The sequence below is a fragment of the Polyodon spathula genome, chromosome 1 (genome assembly GCF_017654505.1).
Source record: "Polyodon spathula isolate WHYD16114869_AA chromosome 1, ASM1765450v1, whole genome shotgun sequence".
Taxonomy (NCBI): domain Eukaryota; kingdom Metazoa; phylum Chordata; class Actinopteri; order Acipenseriformes; family Polyodontidae; genus Polyodon; species Polyodon spathula.
The window spans coordinates 2,639,778-2,665,141 of NC_054534.1; positions in this window are offsets into that span (position 1 = coordinate 2,639,778).

Below are 25,364 nucleotides of genomic sequence, written 5' to 3' on the forward strand. Positions count from 1 at the left end.
CCCACCTCACTGACCTGAGTCTGAGTCAGTGAGGTGGAGCCCTGGCCTACAAGCCTTGTCAGGCAATGCTCTTAACATTCTCCACAACACCACCTCCCATTCCTCAGTTCAAACACTGACAGACACCACAAACCACTGCCGTATTGATATATCTTCAGTACTGTAGGCTTAGTCGAAAGTAGACGACAGTTAAAGATGTGTTTGCACCACTTGTCACCCCTGCTGGCAGGTGATATAATTGAGGGACTTGCACTTCTCATTGATTTCTGTTTGAAAGTACATCTGGCACCTTGAAAGTGAGGCTGTAAAACCTGTCAGAGCACCACAGTGTAGCTCTGTTGAACTGTATTGTGACATGTTAGTCGGCTTCATATGCAGTGCCGGGAGCCTGTCCAAGCAGAGGTCTTCACTGGGAAGATTTAAAGAGCAGCCATTCTTTCATGGGAGCACCAATCCAGGAATGATGGATCAAATCTAAACACATTTCAACGCTCCTTGGAAAAGACATGCATAAAATGTAGCAATGATAAGGAATGTATTCTTACATGCATTTATTACTGTTAGTTCAATTGTGATAGAAAAAACAGGTCTTCAGGCTTTTATTTTGTACGATTTAAAGAACCAACAAATATAGGAATTAAGCTGTATAATGAAACTTAGCTATAATAGCTAGAAACTAGGGATATCAAATCTTTGGGTTAACGTTAGAATTGATTTTGATTCATTGTACATTCAATATTTAGATTGGATTTTGCTTTATTGCACTCACATGTTTACTTGCCTGATTGTTTTAGTGCTCATGAAAGCTGAGGTTCTATATTTTAAACTGGCTGGCCTGTACCCCCTGTCATTGCTGAGAAACAAGTGGAAATCTGAGTTTAACTTTGTGCCTCTATAATAAAAATATATCCATAATGGAAAAACAGAATCAGGAACAACATTTTACAGAGACAGTTCCTTAACCGCTACATTTAATACATCACTAGATTTGTGGACTCAGGGCCTAAATGTTTTTTTTCTTTGCATAAACAATACACTTGATGAGCAAGCACTAGATTAACAGGACAGCAAGGCTACGTTCGATGTTTTAGTTCTTTTGCTGCAGTGTAAACCAGAATCACCAGATTATTTATTAATGTACTTTGTTAGCACACTGTTAGCACTCATTTGGAGGTGGAACAGCCATTAGCCCTGGTGAGCTAAAAGCAGTGTAAAAGCATCAAGACCTTTACAATTAGAAAATGCTGTAGCAGCACCACATTATCGCTCAGTGAGTGGACATACAATATACAGCTACTTAAGCCCCTTTCACACTGGCATGCTCTACCTGGGTCAAGATATGGTGTCATGTGGGTTGGCTATGTGATTTCACACTGCTTTTGATGAAGCAGGGTTGACCTGGGTGACAGACGCAAGTCCACAATGCTGGTATCAATGCCCCAGAAGCAGCTTGTTACAAACGCTTCCATCCAAGCTTCTCTGGATTGAACCGTTGGCCCAAATGTTGATTAGAGCAAATGTTTCTTCATCCCTGCTGCAACCTGCCTCGTGGTGCTCAACAACAGAAATATGGCTAAACAGAATAAACAAAAACTTTCCTTGTGGAAGCGAAACCTTCATCAAGCATGGCTGTTTGTTATTTTGTCCGCTGTCATGCATTTTGTCTCACACAATCCGGGTCAAAGCATGTCAACCCACACCCTGAAGTGGGCTGCTGGGAACTGGTTTAACCCGGGTATAACCCAGGTATGTGGTTTCACACTACACGAGATTGTGACCCAGGTAGCTAGAACCCGGGTCCTGACCCAGGTAGGAGTGCCAGTGTGAAAGGGACTTAAGCTGTATGTGCTTCTCTGTTTGAATGAAGTTGGGAATGCTAATATTATTTAACCATTGTTGCCATAAACTTTCCTTAGACAATGAGAATCAGTGTACAATTACCAGGTTTTGCTTGAATTATTGTAACACCAATGGGCACCCTGGCATATCCCTTTAAAGCATACCAAAAGCTAGAAAAATATGATGGGTAGGTACGATGACATCACAATTCCAGAAAAGAATATTCCTTTTCCAAAAATCATTCTTGAGGAGGCCAATGGCTTTTTTTGGCAGTGGCGACAGTTTATGAACGGACCAGTGACCTCACATATAGAGCAGTGTTTCTTAAATACAGAGCTCTGATTGGTTGAAATGTTGATCATTCTTTTTAATGGTGCGGCTCTTCGGGTAGCACTTTCACAGATTTCAAGAAACTGTTTAACGTGATAAATTTATTCAATTTAGTCTTTTAATACTTCTGTGTAATATTAAGTGATTTCTTAGTTAAGTTTTTATTACATTTACTGGTAAACACAGTTTTTAGTTAGGCAGAATTACAGTTATAAAACTCTCACTAGAAGCTGAAATTCAAACTCACAAGAGCATACTGTACCAATATCATTAACTAGACAAACTTCTAATCTATTACACCAAAACGTGGAACTTTCCAATATTGAATCACAGTAATGCATCAGTGTATCACTTTCTGTAATGTTCTGTTACATGGGTAACACATTACACATTACATGTCTAACTACGGTTTGTTTATGTAATAGTTACAATGTAAATACATGTGTACTTACACATAATACAATGTTATTAAGCATAGTTACAATGTACTTAATGTGTACTAAATATTTTTGCACGATATATCTAAGTACAATACGATATACGATATAGTACGATATAGTACGATATATCTATTGTACCAGGAAAGGGCTAAAGTTAGGCTTAGAGTTAGGGTTAGCATTAGGGTTAGGATTAGGGCTAGGGTGTGGGTTAGGTTTAAACTTAGTGTGTGTCTTAGGGTTAGGGTTAGGGTTATACAATGCAAAAAAAACCTGAATTTAAGACACACTTTTTAAACTATTATTTGCTTCTCAAAAACAACCTGTACTAAAATTCTAATACAGTATAATGTGTATTAAAATTGTCAACAAAGGACCTGATTACACTGAGTACACAAACAGCAACGTGACTGACTGCCAAGAAAAGACGAACAAAAACATTGCTGCCCAAATACACAAGCATCAACGTGACTTACTGCCGAGAAAAGACGAACCAAAACGTTACTGCCCGATCTCGAATCATCCATGACATACAGGCAGCTATTTTCAAAGCAGAGTCATTAGCTTCCTGTGGAATTCAAAAAGCTTTTACAATTTCAGCAGTTCTAACAAACAGTACCAGCTTGGACAGATTGGAAATGTTGATCAGACCCCCATATTTTTTGTCATGCCAAGCAATACCTCAGTTCACAAATTGGGAGAAAATCAGGTGTGAGTATTCATGTGCGTATGTTATGTTCTGTTGTGTCCCATTCTGACTGTTGTGTTGCCTGATGTAGTGGAGTGTTGAGTTTGTAGTGTCATCAGTGCTGCTGTGGTTGCTGGCTACATGTTGCCTGATGTAGTGGAGTGTTGTGTTGTGTTTGTAGTGTGATCAGTGCTGCTGTGGTTGCTGGTTACATGTTGCCTGGAGTGTTGTGTTGTGTTTGGTGATGCTGTGAGTGAGTGAGGGGGGGTGTACGACAGAGACGCAACTTTAAGTACTATAGTACGCAGCACGTAAATTAGGTCTGTGGTTAATCTACAACAACACTGTTTCGGGTCAATTTTGTATGATACAACAGCGTAATTGAGGTAAATGCATATTTATTTGATTTATTTTTTCCTCAAATTGAGGGTGGTAAATTTAGACTGTGTCTTAAATTCGAGGGTGTCTTCAATTCAAAGGAATACGGTAATAAGAGTGTAATTATGTGTAAGTGCACATGTATTTACTAAGTAACTACTATAGAAATCAGACACACTTAAAGTGAAGTGTTACTGTTTAATGAGAATAATACAATGAAAATAATAACATTGTATTTCTAGAATGTTCTATTAGCTGTAAGGTGAACAATATCATATTCACGTCAATCACATCGATTTCAATAGGATAACTGTCTGCAACAATTTAGAAGATAATGGGAAAAAATGGCTTGTGACAATGAATAGCGTAACCATTGATTGTAGACATGCAAATCAAACAGATTGCAGAGCTTTTAAACATTACTGCCACTGGCAATCTCAGCTCTCAATGGGATCATTTTAGCAAGAGTGAGTTAATACATACCATTTACCAACAGATACATTAGAGTACTTCTAATTCTAACACCCGCCTATAAGAGACGATGCACTAAAGAATGAGAAGTACAGCCCGGAATGCATGATACCTAATGTATATTATAGACTGCTTTTTTTTAATGTGACCATTAGTATCATACAGCTCATCTTACAACCTGCACAAACTGTTCTTACTCAGTCATTTGTGCAGAGAATCATTGTAAGGGAAGGAGCTCTGCTGGACTGCCACACTGCATCACTTAACTCCTTCATGCACAGCGAAGACAAGAGAGTTAATGTTATTATTCCAGGAAATTGTGTTCAATTAAGTGGGTGCTAGTCAAACAGAAAAGGGGGAATGAAATAGAAACAGTATCATAGAAATGCTCAATAATTGGGACTATTAATAGACACTTAATAGACACATTGACCCATTACACCGTGTAACAAATTATTATTTTTTTTTTGTTCCTGGGTAGTGAGTGTTATTTCCTAATTTCTTATGCCTCAAAAGTATAGAAAATGGCTGTTATTCCCCACAAACTTTGCTTTTGTGACCAGGACAGTGATATTTCAAAATATCACTATTTCCAATTGGAAAACTGGCAAATGTGTGTCTTTTCGTTCACATAAAGTCAAAAAAAACCAACATATGAATCCAAATTAACATGTATTTATACTAAAGTAATACAAAAATGACTACGAAAGATTTAGAAGTGAGTAGTTTTTCAAGATTTACGATTATACTGTAAATACACTTTATGTGAACGAAAAGACACAAATTCGCCCGTTTTCTCATTGGAAATAGTGATATTTCAAAATATCACTGTCCTGGTCACAAAAGCAAAGTTTGTGGGGAATAATAGCCATTTTCTATACTTTTGAGGCATAAGCAATTAGGAAATAACACTTACTACCCAGGAATAAAAATTGTGTTACATAGTGTTATCAGACAAGTTAAAAGTGTGTTAGCTGTTCTTAATAGAGGTGGGATGTGATACAGAATCGCAGGCCCCAGTGCAACTGAGCCATCTGCCAGAAAGACAAGCAAAAGAAAGTGCAGACTGTGCTTAATCTAAGATTGCCTCTTAACTCTGCATTTACATTACAGAATCACAAGTGCTTCACAAAACAGCGACAGAATGATATCCACAAAAAGCGATTACACTGTAGGCAAAGAGAAGCTATTTCATTTTGAAAGGAACCGAATTGGCTTCTTCTGGTGGATGCTGGAAGGATAAAGTCTGTCTGATTCTTTGAATTATGCCCTGGTGGGTAAGGTGCTTAGCTACACGTCTTGTTTCTTACTTTTAAAACAGTTGATCATCTTCCATTCTCATCCAAGGTCATTTCTAAAGATCCACGACGCAAAGTGCACTGAAATGCTACTTATTTTTATTCCCTAGAATAATTCGTTTGTAAGAGCACATCCCTTCCAGCTCTTACAGCAGGTACTGCAGCATTTCAAAAACTTTGAAATAAATATTTTTTTTATATTTTTCTAAAATCTTTGTTGTTGGCCTTTGTGAATGGTAGGGATACAGGATTGTAAATAAAGTCTATTTTTTTGATGCATGTGTATTAACAGGGGTGAGGAAGTTTTCATGGAAATCTCACACATGCACAATTTAACACACTCGGCTGCTCTGGTGTCGTCCCCGCCTGGACTGACGGAATTAGTCAGCACTCCCACTCCCACCTTGTAAACGAGGTGTCTCTGTCTCTGAGTCTTCAACTCTCCACCACTCCTCTGCCTGGACCTGTAGGACAGTTTCCGTCCCCGAGATAAAACAACACTTCAGCCTTTCTTTCTTTCTTTCTTTCTTTCTTTCTTTCTTTCTTTCTTTCTTTCTTTCTTTCTTTCTTTCTTTCTTTCTTTCTCTGCCTAGACTTGCTACTCCACACAGATCCCTTATGTACCCCAGGTCCCGCCTCTATCAATCTGTCACAGCCATTCGCTATTCCATTGCTCTTCTGACCTAATCTAACATGTGCTTCCACCCTTCCCAAGGGTGCTCCTCTGCCTAATTCACAGGGAGGAACAAGGCCACCTGCTGAGATCTTTTAGGACATACAGTTAGTAATGAATAACATATTAAGAGAGGCTCTGTCCTTCAAAGGCCCTACACGTATAAGAGGGGATCCGTCATTGAGGAAACCCGACAAACAGGAGGGGGGTCACCATCTCTGAGATGACCCGTCAAACAAAGAGGGGTCACCGTCTCTGAGATGATCCAACAAACAAATAGGCTTATTAACCAGAAAGAAAAACATTGGTGTGGCAGAGCAGAGCTCTGCCCTTTATAAATTGGCAGGGATGGGGTTAAATTCCCCTATCTGCCTGGGTTTATTGTGTTCAGGTGGCTGGGGTTGATTAGAGTAATTAACGATCAATCAGCACCCAGCCACATGACATAAAAGGAGGCCTCAGCTTCCCTTTAGGGCAAGGAAGGAGCTGAGGAAGCAAGCTGGTGTTTGTGTTTGCTGTTTTTGGTTTTGTGTTTTTTTTTAATTTTCTCATCCAGTGAAGGCATCCCCCAGCATGGAAACCTTTATTTTTGTAAGTCTTGTTTTGTGTCTTTCTATTTGTGTTTAAATCCCTTTGTTTTGGCCCTTGCGCCCTTTTATTTTGTGTTTATTTATAATAAAAGTATTATTTTTTTGAACTGCAGCCTGTCTCTGGGCCTCTATCCACTCACCAGCCTGTCACAATTGGTTAGTAATATTAACACGTAAAAGAGTTTTCAACTTTTCAATGGCCCAACATATACAGTAGGGGGGTTCTGTCGCTGAGGATACCTGACATACAGGAGGGGGGCCACTGTCTCTGAGGTGACCCGACATACAAAGAAGGGCACCATCTTTGAGGTTACCCGACATATGAAGAGGCTCGCGAACCAGAAAGAAAACAAAGTTAGAAGATGTTAATGCACACAGAGGGGGGTGTTTCGCCTCTTCAAAAGCCCAGCATAATAGAAGGGGGTTCCGTCGCTGAGGAGACCCGACAAACAGGAGAGGGGTCACTGTCTTTGAGGAGACCCGACAAACAAGAGGGGTTCCACCGCTTAGGGCCCTCACATGAATAGAGGCATCAGAGCCTGAAATGCTAAAGGAGGGGTTTGGCCGGGGGTCCCCTCTGTCTCACGGAGAACCCTCCTCTATGAGGTAAATGAAGTGATGCTTAACAAAGGGTTGGAAAAAGTGGAATCACTAACCCCCAAAAAAATGGACCCCCGGCTCCCCACTGAAAACATTTATAGGAAGAAAAAAGAGAACCACCAATGCATATAAAAAGAAAAAGAAAGAAAACATTTAACACAAAAGAAAAAGGCTTAATGTGACACAGGGGTTAGTAATTGTACCTTACTGACTATGTGAAGACCCTCTGCACAGTGGGAAAGAAAGAAACCCTTTATTTTATTTAATTTTATATTATTTTAATTTATTTAATTTTAAAGGAGGAAACCTTCGGCAGCCCAGGCAGAAAGGCCATCCCTGCTCCGGACATACTAGCAATGGCCTGATGGGCAGATGCTATTGCGGCTGGTGAAGAACGAATGTAAGCTTCGACTGCTGATGAGGTCCAGCGACCCATATTTTTGAATAGATGCTGGTTAATCTTTGCACCTGCTGCTGAAGTGGCTGCCCCGGTTCTGAATGAATGCGGAGTGTAGAACTGCGGGGGAAGGCCTGCTCTGGAAACCAAAGCGGAGAGCTGAGGAGAAAACCAATGCCTTGAAACAACAGACCCGCTTGCATTGATGAATAGGAGATCGGAAGGAGATCTAGGATTACGTTTTGTAATGTATTTCATCATGGAAGAATATGGGCATAGAGGAGAGTCAATTTTTGAAAGTTGAATACGTTGTCCTTGCCGAAGCTGATCAGTTTTTGAAACGCGAATAAAGAGAAAAAAATGAGAATCCATAATATGAGTAAGGTCGCTGCAGCGAATACACAGAGTGGCAAAACTGGAAATAGAAGGGACTGTATATTTAGAGCATCTCAAAAAACCAAAATATGCAGAAAGAAACTGGTGCCAGGTGCAGCGAATCTGGTCATGATCCAATTCTGATTAAAAGAGTAGGATTGATCCTATTTTGAGAGCAGAAGGTTACATAACAAGCCCAACCTGTAGGAGTAAGAAGATCTGGTAGAAGGAGCAAGTGCTGAAGCCATGCAATCTTGAGCTGAATTAAGTAGCTTATTGATGGTTGGATTCAGTTGAAAATGAGCTAGTTGAACTGAGGAGTTGCTGCTGGGAATGGCAGAGCTGTAGGAATCAATCTGTGAATCTGTAAACGAGAGAGAGCATCAGCTGCACTTTTACATATGCCAGGTAGATGGCGAGCTTGTATTAGAAAATTGTTGGATACTGAAATCCAAACTAACCACCTCAGTAATTGCATGATAAGAGGGGAACTGGCACTGCCTTTATATATAATATGAACTGTAGCTGCATTATTGCAATAAAATAAGATTGATTTCTTGGACCAGAGATGACCTCATAGCTGGGCTGCTGCAAATATTAGATAAATCTCAAGAAGAGCTGTGGACTTTAGCTGTTTCAATTTCCAGGGGCCATATACTGGAAAACCATTCATTCTTTAAAATGCCTCCAAATCTAAGAGATTATGCGTCTGTAAACAAAGCCATGTCGTGCCATGTAGTGCGGTGCTGAAATGAAATCGTCATAATACATGGATAAGCCGTTCCAATGCCGAATAAGAGCAGACCACATTTTAATATCTTCCCTAGCTTCTGATGAAATATTAATGTGAGAGTCCAAATTGTTTTGAGTTTGGTCACAGGGAGGCTGACTTTGAATTTGTCTGGGTCCAGAATGATTCCAAGAAATTCCAGAGAATGACGGGGGACGATTGTTTTTCCTCTGAAAGCGGGACTCCAATTTCTGAAAACAAGCTCTTGAGTTTAGTAATTGCTTCTGCTGACGGATCAGATGGAGGGGAGATCAGTAAAGTCATCAAGCAGGTGAAGCAGAAATGGAACATGGTAGGCATTGCGCAGTATCCAGCATAATGCTTCAGACAGAGTGTCAAATATTTTCGGGCTGCTGCGGCGGCCGAAAGTTAATTGAGTGGCAAAGTAAAACTTTCCTCCCCAGCATATACCAAACAGGTGGCGAAGAGAAGGAAGGGTTGGCATTATCTTAAATGCATCTGATATATCTGCTTTAGCAAGCCAGGAACCACAACCTGCTAATTTAATTGAATGAATTGCATCTGAAATAGTAATGTAATGAAGAGAAAATTGATCTTGGGGAATAAGAGACTTGATACTGCTGGTGCCTAAACCCCGGAGAGCTGATAAATCAATGATAAGACTATTTTTTCCCCGTCATTTTCCGAGTTGCTTTGCCAATAGGATTAATTCTATAGACTGGAAAAGGAGAAGCTGAAAAAGGGCTGACTATAAATCCTTTCTTAATTTCATTTTCAATGAAAAATTGAACTGACTCTGGATCTTGATTAGCACAGGGAAGAGTTTTACTTTGAAACAAGGAAGAAGGAATTCGGGTGAGACCAGCTGAAAACTCGTTTTTTAATCCGTCAATTAAGCAACTGGTGAAATTAATATCAGGATGATTTTTTAATTTATTATATAAAGCCGGAATGTTAATAGGAGTGGAGACTATGAGCATCAGAGAAAGTCACTTGTGATTTAAAGGGCAGACTGAGTTGGCGTGAGCATCTCCACAATTGCTGCACATATGAATGAAATTACTTTGCCTGTTTGAACAGAAACCGGCGTTGAAGTTGTTACAAATTTTTCGCCCATATTTGTCTTGTCTTGTGGATTGATCGGGTAGAGCTGAGGAATGGATTGGATTGGGAAAGGAAGATCTGTTTGAATAATTATATGCAGTGGTATCAGATGCTGCTTTAGAAGTAGACGCTATAGCAGCCTTAGGGCAGAGGGATGTTGAATGACCCGTGGAAGCGCAGACCCCGCATACAATAGCTCTGAGGCCGCTGAAAATCTGGTTAAAAAAATCTGGATCGGGTTTAGCCCAATTGATTAAACTGTTGTCTGATGTCAATGTGGCATGAGTCTAATTCAGCTCTGCGGTTAGGATAAACAGAGCATAGCACATCTCTAAACATGGAGAAAGCAAGGGCGAATTCCCCCAGTGTTAGATTTTTAAGTGATCTGGGATCTCTGGATTTTGATGTATCTGACAGATCTCGACAATCCACTACTCTGTGATCTAGGAATTCTGATGTTGCCATAAGACACAAGATTAATGTCCTTACCTTCAATTATACTGCGCCGAATCTGCGGCGATATTGAATGCCACCTAGCTTTGGATGGGGAGGAGGAACCAAAAGCTAGAGCAGTGGTGATGTTGAAGACAGGAGGATCTACTGAAGGTGCCAATGATAGAGCAGAACCGGAAGCAACTGTAGCTGAGACTGGAGTAACTGCAGGAATAGAGGAGAAAACTGAAAGAGCTAGTTTGCTTCTCTTGATCAATATTAGCCAGCCTTTTACCTAAATCACTCAGTTGGGTTTTGACCAAGGATAATGGTCGGCAAATGGCTGCATGAAAGTTTTAACCTCCAGAAAAATCAAGAAGTGCTCTTGTTGGATTGATCTGGCTGAAGCAGGATCCTGCTGTTTTGAAGTGCTGGCGGGATGAATTGCTCTGACGCAGGCTGCCTTCTGTCTGGTTGGGGCTGCTGAACGGCTGAGCATAGCTGTGGAGCTTTTCTAGGGGGAGGAATAGGTTCTGCAGAGATGGGTTTGCAATAGAGATTAAATAGAGATTCTCAATCGCTACCCTGCTGGAATCGCATTTCCTTTTTTGAGAAGGGACTTTATAAGTTTTTTTAAAGTCCAGTCCTTCCAGTATAAATGCTCTGGAGGTTCATCCTGGTCCCAGAGTCTTTTAGAACGATGAAGATTAGCTCCTTGGGAAGCTGCAGTATTGAGAGAATCAAGGTCGGGAGGCAGTTGATTGGATTTCACAGAGCCACTGAACAGAGACTGGAATGGAGGAATGATTTGACCCTGATTTGAGGCTGCAGGGGAATGATCTGCTACAGACACAAAATCCCGGGAGTCCTCTGAGTCTGAAGAGAGATGCTGTAAGTAATCAATTTTGTTCTTTGCTAGTTTAACAAAAAAGAATGGGTCTTGCAGTCCCCTTTGGTATACACCATAATGAAAAAATGCAAGACAACTAGGAGGAAGAGGAGACTAAGGTTTAAATAGAATAGATTTAATTGGTGGAAGAAGATGATAGGGCGCACAGGCCTGGTATACCCCCTGAACCACACGTATAGGTTAACATTATGTTTTGTTCACTGGGATGAACACGTCGCATAGATTTATTATTTTATTTTATTAGTTTGTTTTTTAGAAGATGGAACCAGGATGCTCCGAAGGATGAGGTTGTGCTGGGTCAGTGTTTTTGGATACCTATAAGGTTTGTATTCTAATAAAGGTGTAAAGATGGTTATTTAATGCAAGATTGTCCTGACTGAATGATGGTTATTTAATCCTATTACACTTCATAAAAAGCAGCCTGCCCAGACCATCCAGTATATTGTGATTCTTATGGCATCTCGACTCGAGTGTATCGTTACGCCCTAATGAGCAGTGTTGTTTACTCGCCCCTAGAGCCAGCCTTTAATGCACAACAATGTTGCATCAGGATGCAGTGCTAACAGGGTTCTGTACTTCCCTGTCTGACTTTGAAATGCACCCAGCTGCTTGCAATCCAGCTAGAATCTAATTAATATCATGATTCTTGCAAGTGACTTGACTCCCTCTGGTGGGCTGATATATTGCTTAAAAAAAGCAAAATGTGGATATGCCTTCCTTTCACCTGGGGACTCTCTGAACAGTTGGAATTACTGATTTTTTTCAGACAATTATTAATGTATAACTTAATTTAAAACCAACAGACAGGGTTGACCCAGTAACAATGGGAACCCAGGCTAGGATTCTAAAGAACCAGCATCATAGTTTAAACTTCATAGTAATTTATATGCATTCTTTTTCAATTATAAACAATTTGACCTTACTTGGAAAAGTTTTTGTGCTGTATTCTGCCATTCTCTCTGACCACAGTTGAGAATAAAAGCTTACATAAAAGATAATATCTAGTCTACCCATACGCTTGTCATAGTGGTAGTTATTATAATATTGCAGCCCTAATAATAATTATAACACACTTCAGTGCAGTACAGAAACCAGGATCAGAGGACACTGAAATTAATTGGAGACTTAGGACAGAGGAAAGGAGACACTTCCTTACACAGAGAGTGTTGAGGGTACGGAATGGGTTACCCAGCCATACTGTCAGTGACGTCACTATTGGGCTCCTTTAAGACCCAGCTTGACAACGTTTTGAGATCAACCTGCTACTAGGAACTGGATGAGCATTGATGGGCTGAATGGCCTGCTCTCTTTCATACATTTTTCCATATTACATTAAGGCCAGGCTTTGTCAACCTGGAAGCAGTCGGAAGATCTCACCGAAGACCAACTCTCTATTTAGACCATTTTACTCAGTCCCTTTGGTGGTCAGATCAGTGGGACTTTACAGTACCAGCTTTGATGGGAAAACACACAAAGTTAAATGTGAACCAGTTGCTCTTTTGTGGGCACTTGAAGTAATGTTGGTAAAGCCTGCAGTACTTCTTTTTCTCACTAGATAGCACCCATACTCCTCTCTTTGAATGAGTTCTCAGGAATTAATATTTCTGACTGAAAAGGTAGGCAGTAGGGATAATCAATCAGAAATGCGATGAGCCATTGACAGTTTGGATAATCCTTCTCGTATACAGACCTACAGACCTGCATTGCATTTAAAATGAGAAGCAGCCCTATTCAACTGAACTGCAATTGTGATATGTTCAGGCGGTCCAGACTGGGCTTCCAGTATTTCAATGCAAACAAACAAATCCTTTTTCATTTAATTACTTTGAATAGACCCATACAAGATGCACAATAAAATCTTCATGGCGGGGGACCCATATTAAGCACATATTAAAGACCACAATATAAAAATATCCTACAGTATATAGGTAGAAAATGAAATATCTGCAATAGCTGTATCTTCATGTATATAGCAGGGCTGTCCAACCTTTTTCACAGACAGTAACATATTCTAAACAATAACAGTAAATGGCAATACACACGTGAAATGATTTTCATAAGAATGTTATAATATAATGGATATTGTTACATAATACAATTATGGACCCACCCACTGCGCCACAATTGTGAGATCTTAAAGTTCAAGAAAATCACTAACTGAATAAAATGTCAACACTGCATTAAGATTAATATTATATATATATATATATTATATATATATATATATATCATATATATGTATGGATATACATTATATCTACTTAAACTTGTTGCGACACTCCTCGAGGAGTGACTACTTCGAAACTTGTTGCAACAACGCTGTGGGCACAGATCGGTACCCTCAATTACCTGTCAGTCACCCTAATTAAACTGTAGCCAGCAAGGTAATTTTTGTCTTGTTTTTCCGCTACCTTCATCCTCCCTTTCTCCTCCACTTTGTTGCGTCACCTCTGCAATGCTCCCCTCTGAGGGCAAGAACAGTTGACTTCCCAACCTTAGATGCAGACAACGTTGTCTCCCCCTCCGAGAGGAAGGTTCCCGCTGGTCAGAGGGGACCCCCAGCTAAAGAATAACTATACTTCATTTTCCATTCTCCTGCTTAAATCTATTCATTTGCACTTGTGCCAGACTCCCCCTTCAGAGAGCAAAGCTTGCTCCCAGCTTTCGAGCTAGTCATTGACTCAGCTAATCGAAGGCGGCTCTTCCAGCTTTTGTTTTCCCTGCATAGATTGCAAAGCTCTCTATGTGGCCTCGGAGCATACGCCGAGTCTGACCTCTCTCAATTAGACATCTCAGTAAGCCATGGAGACCTTAGCTAATTCTCTAGCCTTCCTCAGTTTCCCCTTGTGGGAAGTTCCTCGCTTCCTGGTCTTGGAGATTGATCGGTTCAGCCTCACTTCAGCGAGGGCGGTTCTCTGAGTAGTCAAAGGGAAACCCCTCTTCTGTTGCTCAAGTCACAAGCACTTAGTCTTTATTCTAGTAGCCCCTGTACGCAGGCCTGACTCCTGCCTCATGAAGATTAATGTATTATATTTCTTACAATAACGTTGATGCAGCTGTCTGGAAGAGCAGTCATTTTGTTAACTTTGTCTTCTCTCAGTGCAGCTCTATTGTCCAGCTAAGCAGCCCGGTTCTCAGCTTGATTAAACTGTGTACAGAAAGCTGAAGCTAAGAGGCAAGGCAGCCCAGTGAACTAGGTAAAGCAAGGTAACCAGACTGATAAAAAAAAAAAAATGTACACTGACACAGTTAATTTCAAAGCTCCTTCTTTCAATGCTGATGTTTTGCATTCTTGATCAATGAGCCATTTAAGATACAGTAAGTCTTATTCATTTCCATCAGCAGCAGACTGGGATCAGACTTGTTTATACTGGGACTTTGTGAGCCCAAGAAGATATGTCAGTGTGAACTCCTCTTTTCTTGTTTTGGCATTGTAAAGCCTGCCTTCAAAAGTTTACCACAATATTTCATCTGCATTTCCCATAGTTTACACTGGTTTGCCATGTTTATTAATATGCCTACCATACCTTGCTCTTCATTACAATACATAGCTATGCATTCCCATGCTTTCACCATGCTTCGTTACACTTTGCTTTGCTTTTAGTATGGTAAAGGTCCATAAGGACTGTCATGCTGTGGTACCCTTATTATCTACTGGAGATTTACTACTGTGCTGGGTATAACTTGATTATTTTCCCAGTTGCTCAGCAGGCTCTTAGCCAAGATGTTTCAGGAAAAGATGCCCTGAAGCGCATTTGATAATGCTCATTGATTTCTATAAGTGGGAATGCTTTCTCTGTAATCATCTTTTTTTTACTGTTGTGTATATACAGTGGTGTGCAGAAGTATTCACCCCCTGCAAAGTTTTCACATTTTGTTGGCACCTGAGCGTACTCAACGACGCTTTCAAATTAGACTTTACATGTAGAATCTATACAAACTTCTCCACATTGATAAAGTTAAAAAATGCATATAGAATATAAATAAGTAAGATTTACAGAGAAAAACAGATTAATCTGAGTTGCATAAGTATTCAACTCCTTTGCTACTGCAGCCGTAAATCATTCAAGCTGCAACTCACATAGTGATCCAACAAAGCAACCATGAAGACCAAGGAGCTTTCGAAACAAGTCAGGGATAAAGTGGTAGGCACAGAGCAGGAGAAGAGTACAAGAAAATTTGAAAGGTGCTGATTAACCCTCTCAGCACAGTGAAGTCCATCATTAAGGAGTGGAAGATGCATCATACTACCCAAACACTACTCAGATCAGGTTTCCCTCCCAAACTGAGCAGCCGAGCAAGCAGGAAACTGGTTCGGGGTGTCACTCTGAAGCCAACAATGACCTTGAGAGATGTGCAAAGTTCTGTGTCTGAGATGGGAGTGTTCACACATCAACAATAAACCAGTCCCTACACAATGCTGGCCTGTATGGACGGGTGGCAAGAAAGAAGCCATTACTCAAAAAGCCTCATCTTAAAGCACGTATGGAGTTTGTGAAAAAGCATACTGCAGACATGTGGAAAAAGGTTTAGTAGTCAGACAAGACAAAAATTAAACTTTTCAGTCTGAATTCCAGGCATTACATCTGGCGTAAGATGTGCAACACTGCACATCGCCCAGTCAACACCATCCCAACTGTGAAGCATGGTGATGGCAGCATCATGTTATGGGGATGCTTCTCATCAGCAGGGACTGGGAAGCTTGTCAGGATAGAGGGGAGAATGGATGGTGCAAAGTACAGGCGAATCCTTGAGGAAAACCTGTTTGAGTCAGCCAAGACTCTGAAACTGGGAGGAAATTTACATTTCAGCAGGACAGTGACCTGAAGCACAAAGCCATAGCCACGCTGGAGTGGTTGAACAAGAAGAGAATGAATGTTCTTGAGTGGCCCGGTCAAAGTCCTGACTCGAATCCAATTGAAAATTTATGGCGAGACTTGAAGATTGCAGTCCAGCGATGATCCCCAACAAACTTATCAGAACTGAAGCAATTTTCCAGTGAAGAATGGACAAAAATGACACCATCCTGCTGTGAAATGCTAGTAGAGACCTATCCAAATAGACTCATAGCAGTAATTGCTGCAAAAGGTGTGTCTACCGAGTACCGACTTAAGGGGCTGAATACTTATGCAACCAGTAAATTTCATTTTGTACATTTTCTTTGCAGGTTTTGCTGACATTTAACCTCCTCTTCATATAACAGTGTTCAGTTTAACCACTACAGCTTTGAATAAAAAAAAGTTTGTTTGAAAAACTGTGCATACATTATTTTTTTAATTCACCAAAATGGGACATTATTGATAGGGGGTAAATACCTGAGCAAACCACACACACACACACACACACACACACACACACATATATATATATATATATATGTGTGTGTGTGTGTGTGTGTGTGTGTGTGTGTGTGTGCGTAGGGATGTTAATGTTAATTGTGTACATTATGTTTCTTAAAGAGCAGCTAGTTTCTATTTTTTGTTTTATATCTTTACCTTTCAGAGTGGTTCTGCTGCTCCAGTATTGAGTTACTATCATACTATTGGAGAAACAGACCCCTCAGAAAGATTGGAAACACCATCCAATGGTAGGGAACTGGGCTTACTCCTTAACAAAGCAATAGTGCACCTGTAACATTAAAACATCGTGCAAATGACAACTTGGAGTGAAGAGCCATCGGCAAAAACCCTTATTGTACATTGATGTATTCATTCATAGCACCTGCGCCTCTGTCCTGTGACACAATTGGATTTCTCCCAAGCACTGTGTTGCAAGGTCAATGTAAATTAGTTTTGATCTGATAGAGATGAGTTGTTCCACAATCAGAACATAGTGGTTAAATGAAAGTGGGATTTGTCATGCTTCGTTTAGCCTACAAAAGAACTGACTTATCTTGCAGGTTGGGCTGAAAGCCAAAGACTACATTTATGCATTTTCTGCAAATAGCAAGTGTAGAAAACTGAATTCCCTGAAATTCTCAAAAACCAGAAGGGACATGTCTGAACAGAATAAGATAAACAGTCTCTACATGTCAAGATCACAGGCAGGAGGGCAGCATGTGTGCTGGAAAGCACCAGTAAAATGTGCTCACAGCACACAATACATTAATCTACAGATTCTAGAAAACTTGCTAATCTAATTGTAGGATGGGAAATTCTGGGATTGCTTCACATCCTGCATTTAGTAAGTTAAAACAAGTCTATGATTCCTCAAGACCTTGGCATTTCCTCTGACCATTTTTGTGCATGTGTGTCTGAGCACAGTAGTCTTGAGTTTTTGTCAGTCCACTGATATAAAATATATCATATCCTGTGGAAGGATGTGGGGGTGGTTATTCTTAGGAAGATATAAAATGATACCATGAAGATAACTACTGCCAATGTTCCTTCTCCCCTTTTTATTTGCATCTTTTTCTCATATTCCCCTCATCTCACATTGCTAATACATAACCGTGCTTGTTACATAAACATTAAGCACAAGGAAGTTTGTTTATGCCCACTGTGCAGTAAAACCTGAAACCATTTATTTTGAATCTGTCATACAGTGTTGTCATCCCCAATATTCATGTTACATAATGATATCCAATGTCAAGCATGCGTTTCCAACAAATCCATTAAGGTGTAGAATTGCTGATTCTTTACAATAAACTTGGAATCAATTTTTAAAAAAGTGTCAAATGCTTAAATGCCATTGCAATGTTCTTTTGTATGTTTTTGTATAGAATTTAGTTTGACGGGTCAGCTGAGAGGCACACTGGTAAACTCTGTCGTCGAACTGTCTTTGATGACCGTCAATCGGCTTGTATAATAAACGGCCGAAAATATAATGAAACTAAACTATAACCTGCACCATTCTCTCTTGTTGTGGAAACCAACATGACAGCTACCATGTGACAGGCTGGTTTCACAAACCCTGGCTAGTACTGGTATTAGACTACCTTGCCTAAAGTAGCATAATGTAGTCTAAGATTAAGGCTAATCGGGGTCTGTGAAACCAGCCATCAAAATATAAAAACTTTAGTCATTTATTTGGCTTCTCAATTTGCAAACTACCCCCTCCCCCAGGAAAACAGTTTAAAATCTGCATCTGAGCAAGAAGCAATTTTTAATGGGCTTTCCAAATGTGAAAGAAGGAACATTAAAAAAAATCCAGATTTATAGTAAGCATGACTCTTTATAGTGAAGTAATACTCCCTTTATAATGCTGCAGAGAGGAGCCACAGTTAAGAGACTGTGTTGTTTGGCATATACCTTATAAGATGAATGCAGAATGGAATGGCAATGTGGGGCACATGTTAAACCTCCATATACCCTGTTCTGCTTTATAATGATGGGGCACAGCATCATGTTCTGTCCCAAATTTTATGTTTCCATTTGTGTGGACCTGTTTCCATTATCTTTCATTTGTTTTTTGTCTTTTACTTGCTTATTTTGCAAATTGCCTTGGGGTTTAGCACACTGAATAACAGCCGTAGTTATTACTCTTCCTCTTCTACTGCCTGTTCATGCCACAGCTAGAGCTGTGAGATACCATTCAGATGTACTGGGTTTGGATTTACTAACATGCAATAAAAGGGTGTGCTATTTATTAGGGGTCATGCATGTCAAATCAATCAGCACTGAAACATGTTCCAGCTTCACTACCTTTTATTTTTGTTTCATTGAAAAGATACATAAACAGCAGTGTTTTGATAGAACCTTGCAACATGTCACATACTGTAGATATCCCGAATACTTTCAGAGATGTGTTTGTTTCTTACACTGGAAATGCTGACAGGTCTTGAATAGTTCTGAAGACATGTTACCCTGACACTGTAGCCATTGAAATCCCTCAGCTGTAGCTTTTATATGAACAGCCTGTTTCACTGAAAATCTAGTTTGTATTAGTCGTGCTTTTGATGATTGAAGCTGGCCTAGTGGTCACATTCTCATGTGATGTGATATGTGACACACAGCTCTATAACCACGAATGCAGATGATCCCGGCTCTTCTGCATAGTAGCTGAGATGCTCACTTTCTGTGTGCAGTGTTGCCGGTTCTCCGGTTTGCACACAGACTTCACCCTTATACATGCGCTGAGAGTACCAGATTTCTATGGGTCACGTCTTGTATTTACAATGGCTTCTGCAAACCCGCCTGCCTCTTTCGTGCAGTGTTTAAGATGCTTGCCTGGGAAATTCATGATGGCTGGTTAATGTTCAACCTCCTTCCTGTTACTTGGAAACTTGACATTTTGCAGAACTGCATCTTGAAACTGCAGAAAGCCTAGTGATTAGTTGTATTGTTTTAAAGCCAATGTGGAGATTTGCATGTGTTATTTTCAGCCTGGCATAATCTACTGTACATTAACTGTAACACCTCTTTGATGGTGGTCTTGTTTATACTGTAATTGCAGTTATTTTGGTCCTATCTGATCCATATTCCTGTGTTTCTGAGGGAAAACAGACTTTACCGAGGGCTCAATATGACTTAACTAAACATACTACTACTACTGCTACTGCTACAGCTACTAATAATAATAATAAATAATAATAATAATAATAATAATACTTTTCTAACCTCAAGAAGAATGGAAAGCCAAACGGTACATATATATGGTATGTAAGTTACATTCCACACCACAGAGTTTTGAAAATAAACAATGAATTGCCCATGTTGTACTAGAATGACCCTGAAAGTAACAGAGATGTATTGCATACCGGTAACCAAAAACAACTGCACTAGCTAGCTAAAATAAAACCTGCTGCTAGAATCCGACAGAAGAACACACAACCTTCTGGTTTAATTATACAAGCAGAAACTCCAACCAGAACATATTAGTACCTTAACACAATGCTAACTGTTAAAAAAAATCACAAAATAAACTGACTATAATCGTTGGCTTCATAAATGTGAAGCCCAGTTCTGTCAGGGGTATATTACTGTAACTGCACCAGCACATCTGGGCTGCAGGAAAATGTCAGCACCCTTACTGCTTAAATAAAACAGGAAGCATGTGAACTGGGGGCTTGGTCCCCAGGTGTAAGAGAAGAGAAGAATGCATTCAGCTCTCATTCCTAAAGCACTTCATGGTGGTCAAAGGCAAGGTGTTTCTAAGAGAGCAAAGACTACCTGAAGGAGCCTGTGTGTATTGTCTCACAGAATGTTGTGGGGTTTTCTAATGCTGTGTTGAAACAACGTTTAGAGATAACACATTGGCACTTTATTGTACATTAAGGACAAGGTCCTGTACTAAATTAAACTTTTTTTTTGTTTTTGTTTTTGTTTGTCTGGACTTTTGTATGTAAAGAAACACTGGGAATTTCCAATGTTCATAGTCATTTTACACTTTAAAACCTTCTTACGACCTTTCTGGTAAGCTCTTTAAACTAGACTCCAAAGAGGAAGTAGGAAGATAGTTTATTCTCTTGACATCTTCCTGGGGTCCTGTTTGTTATGCTCCATTTAGTAAACACAGTGATACAGTTTCATCTGTTTCACAATCTCCATCTGTGAACCTCCCTTACTACAGCTCCTCAATTACAGAGCGCCCGAACTTAGCCCCCTGCTATCTACTCTGTCCATTACATTAAACACTCAATCAGAAACTGCCAAAAGCTGTGGCCAAAAGTTTTGCATCACCTAGCATTTTAAGATTGAGACATAATTAAAAAAAAAAAAAAAAAAAAAAAAACTACATGAACATAATTTAGATCTTTTATTTAACAACATGTAATCAAAAGGAACTACAAACTGATATTGCAAAAGTCTACCAATAGCCATAATAGTAGTACAGTATTTCATGTTAGATTTCAAAATGTGACATTTAGCCATAGCTGTAGGTTGGGTATTTATTGCTACCAGCCCTTGCTTCAGTTACCACTGATGGTGCTTCTGTTCACTTGAACTCAAGAACTTCTCTTTAGCTCAAGTTTCCTGTCATAGATATAATATATAATTCAGGCTATATCAGTCAAAGTGTCTTTATAGAAGCAACTAGAACTGAAGAGCAGCTCCTGAACCCACAGTCAAAACACCTTCACAGAGACAAGCAGCTCCTGAACCCACAGTCAAAGCACCTTCACAGAGACGAGCAGCTCCTAAACCCACAGTCAAAGCACCTTCACAGAGACGAGCAGCTCCTGAACCCACAGTCAAAGCACCTTCACAGAGACGAGCAGCTCCTGAACCCACAGTCAAAACACCTTCACAGACACGAGCAGCTCCTGAACCCACAGTCAAAACACCTTCACAGAGACGAGCAGCTCCTGAACCCACAGTCAAAGCACCTTCACAGAGACGAGCAGCTCCTGAACCCACAGTCAAAACACCTTCACAGAGACGAGCAGCTCCTGAACCCACAGTCAAAACACCTTCACAGAGACGAGCAGCTCCTGAACCCACAGTCAAAGCACCTTCACAGAGACGAGCAGCTCCTGAACCCACAGTCAAAGCACCTTCACAGAGACGAGCAGCTCCTGAACCCACAGTCAAAGCACCTTCACAGACACGAGCAGCTCCTGAACCCACAGTCAAAACACCTTCACAGAGACGAGCAGCTCCTGAACCCACAGTCAAAGCACCTTCACAGAGACGAGCAGCTCCTGAACCCACAGTCAAAGCACCTTCACAGAGACGAGCAGCTCCTGAACCCACAGTCAAAACACCTTCACAGAGACGAGCAGCTCCTGAACCCACAGTCAAAGCACCTTCACAGAGACGAGCAGCTCCTGAACCCACAGTCAAAACACCTTCACAGAGACGAGCAGCTCCCGAACCCACAGTCAAAGCACCTTCACAGAGACGAACAGCTCCTAAACCCACAGTCAAAGCACCTTCACAGAGACGAGCAGCTCCTGAACCCACAGTCAAAACACCTTCACAGAGACAAGCAGCTACAGTTTGTTTCTGTCACTTCATCATCAAGGCTATAGCCTACTGTACTGTTAAAAGAAAGTTTTTTGTTTGTTTATTTCATATAAATACTGTATGGCGATACCACTGTTGGACTGTTTGCATTGTGCATGCTGTTTGGAAGTAGTCCTACTAAAACTGAATTATTTTTTTCTGAAACAGTGTGGTGATAAAATTGTCAGTAAAGAACTGCAACTTTTACACATCCTTTCCTGTTTATGTCGTTAAGGCTGATGCATTATTATAGTAACAGTATTTTCATGATTTTGGTTTAATACAGTATGGATTGGAACTAAATAAAATAAGTGTACGTTATATTAATGCCATAGATATCAGAATTTTGCACACGGTAAACTGAAAGAAAGTGTTATTAAAGCTGTTGTTGGCTAACTTCTAATAATGTCAACTTTGCACCATTGCAAGCATCATGAAAAGTAAGAGGACAAAGTATCCATGTGAAGCAATAAGTTACAGTGGTCTGTTGGTGGGTGGCGTTGATAACGTCAAAGTCGCACTTAGAGACAATCATGCCAAAGATGTTATACAACAAACACTATCAGTGTTCTCACCCAGGTACATTTATATTTTCAAATTGTTTTATTGCAATGCTACAAACTTTCACATCCTGTCTGGACTGCATCAATTGCTTATCAAGGTTAAATTATTACCACATCAATAAGACCTTTCTCCTGTCAGAGAATCAGCTCAGTGAAACTTTGAAGATACTGAGAGACAATCAGCTGGTTTTTTTTAATGTATAATCAGCAATCAATGCATAAGAAAAGAGTTCCTTTAACTACCGATTTGAATACTCCAGCAGTATAAATGATTCTTTGAAACAGCCAGTGAACGTTGAATGCACTGTTACCAATACAATCAACATCCTCTTGAAACCCCCAGAGCAGTACTGTGTACTGTGCAGAATTAGAATGCATTGTATAGGGGGCGAAAGAGGATATTATATTTCATAGTAAAAAGCTGTTTAAGGGGGTGGGATTGCTACATTAATATTTTATTGCTACCAGTAAAGTATCTACTGGTATTTCAATAAAAGGAAACAAATAGGGGGCTCCCGAGTGGTGCATCCGGTAAAGGTACTTCATGTGTAGTGCAGGATGTGCCCCATAGCCTGGGTGTTGCCGGTTCGAGTCCAGTGCCAAGTATTCTGGCCGGGTGCCTGCAGGCTTGCAAGAAGCCCAGATTTGCGCTGTCCTCCGACACTGCACCTCTGAGGTGGCTGCATGATGAGTCCGCAGTGTGAAAAGAAGCCGACAGCACACACTTCAGAGGATAGAGTGTGTTCATCTTCACTGCTACTGAGTCAGTGCAGGGGTGGTAGAGGTGAGCTTAGCCTAAAAATAATTGAATATTCAAAATTGGGAGAAAATGCAAAAAATAATTGGCAACTACTAAATTTTAAAAAAGGGAACAAATAGTATTGAATTTTGAATTGCTTGTGTGGTACCTTTTAATATTTAAAAGTTCAAATTACTTTCGTCAATAGACATTTAAGCAACAATATAAAATGTAAACTGATATTTTCACACCAGCATAAACTCTTGGGGTGTAACAGTTTTACCAAAACATTTACACAACAGAATCCAATGTCAATGTTTGTCCAGCTGTGACTCATTTTCCATACCATTTATTTCAATGTACTGTAATGGCTTGGCATCTCATGCCATTGAACTGAATGAAGAGGCAAAGGCTGAACACAAACCAATAAACTTATGGGTCAAAGAGGAATGCACCATTCAACTAAAGAACATGTGCTGTGGTCAAAAAGTAAGTACTGGACGTCTTTTAATTTGTGAGAAATAAAAAAAAAACTGCTGGAGTCCTATCAATTCATACTTGCCTTTGTGTGTTAAACTTCCTTACTTGTACAATCAACCTGTGTCAATAATCCATTAGGGAAATTCAGAGAGCAATCTTATCAGCAGTAAATGATACTGAACAGGCAGCAGATAGCAATGAATGACACCTGTTGCATTTCGCTTGCTTTCTGTTTGGTGACGGTCACACAGACACTTTCTCTGGTGGGTTTATACCTCAAAGTCAGTCAGGTGGGTTTATACTTCAAAGCCAATCAGGCGACCCCTACCCGCCTGCCTTGCACTGAAAATCCCCAAATGTTCTGTGCAAACAAACAGCTAGTAAGAAGTATTTCCCAACATCCCCACATGTGGGTTTTGAATAAACAAGTGTGCTAATAAAAAAAGGCCACCTGCAGCAACAATTGTGACCCAGAAATGTAGAGCGCAATCTTATCAGAAGAAAAAGATTCCGCTTTTTTTTTTTCTGTGTGTCACTGTGTTATCTCAGCTTGTACCTGATACTAATATTCAAGCCTTTCCATATGTTGAAAGTGTTCCAGAACTTCCTGTGTGACTTTAAGAACATTGCTCATGGCTTGCTGTTGCTGCCTGTGTGTACGAAAGAGTTAGTGCCCACGCAGTGACCACTGTCTGATAGATAACTGCCCGGCAGCTAAGTGACCTGAACTGAAAGATGAGACACCGAGTGAAAGACACACACTTCTGATAATGTCAGCTTTGCACCATTGCAAGCATCATGAAAAGTAAGAGGACAAAGTATCCATGTGAAGCAATAAGTTGCAGTGGTCTGTTGGTGGGTGGCGTTGATAACATCAAAGTCACACGTAGAGACAATCGTGCCGAAGAGGTTATACAACAAACACAGCTACTAATCACCACCGATAATAAGATCTGGTAATACAATCATTTAGTCTGTAAAAAAGATTTAAAATTATTCGATTTGTGTCTCTAATTACTGTGTATTTACATAGTAGTTACATAGTACTTACACACAATGTCAATGTCATTACTCATAGTTACAATGTAATTAATGTGTCAATATTTTTGTATCACCTAGAATTTTAAGCTTGAGATATAATAAAAGAAAAATATTTACAAACATAATTTTGATATTTTATTTAACATCATGTAATCAAAGAAACTACAAAATGATATCGCAAAAGTCAACTGGAAGCCGTAACAGTAGTATAGTATTTCATGTTAGATTTTGAAATGTCACATTTTTCAATTTTTATCATTAAGTATATGGAAAACTACAAAGCATTATGTAATTCAATATGTTAACATAACATTATTCATCAGATTTTATTTGACTTTATTAAGCAAAAGTAGTTAATTCTATAGGGTGATACAAACTTTTG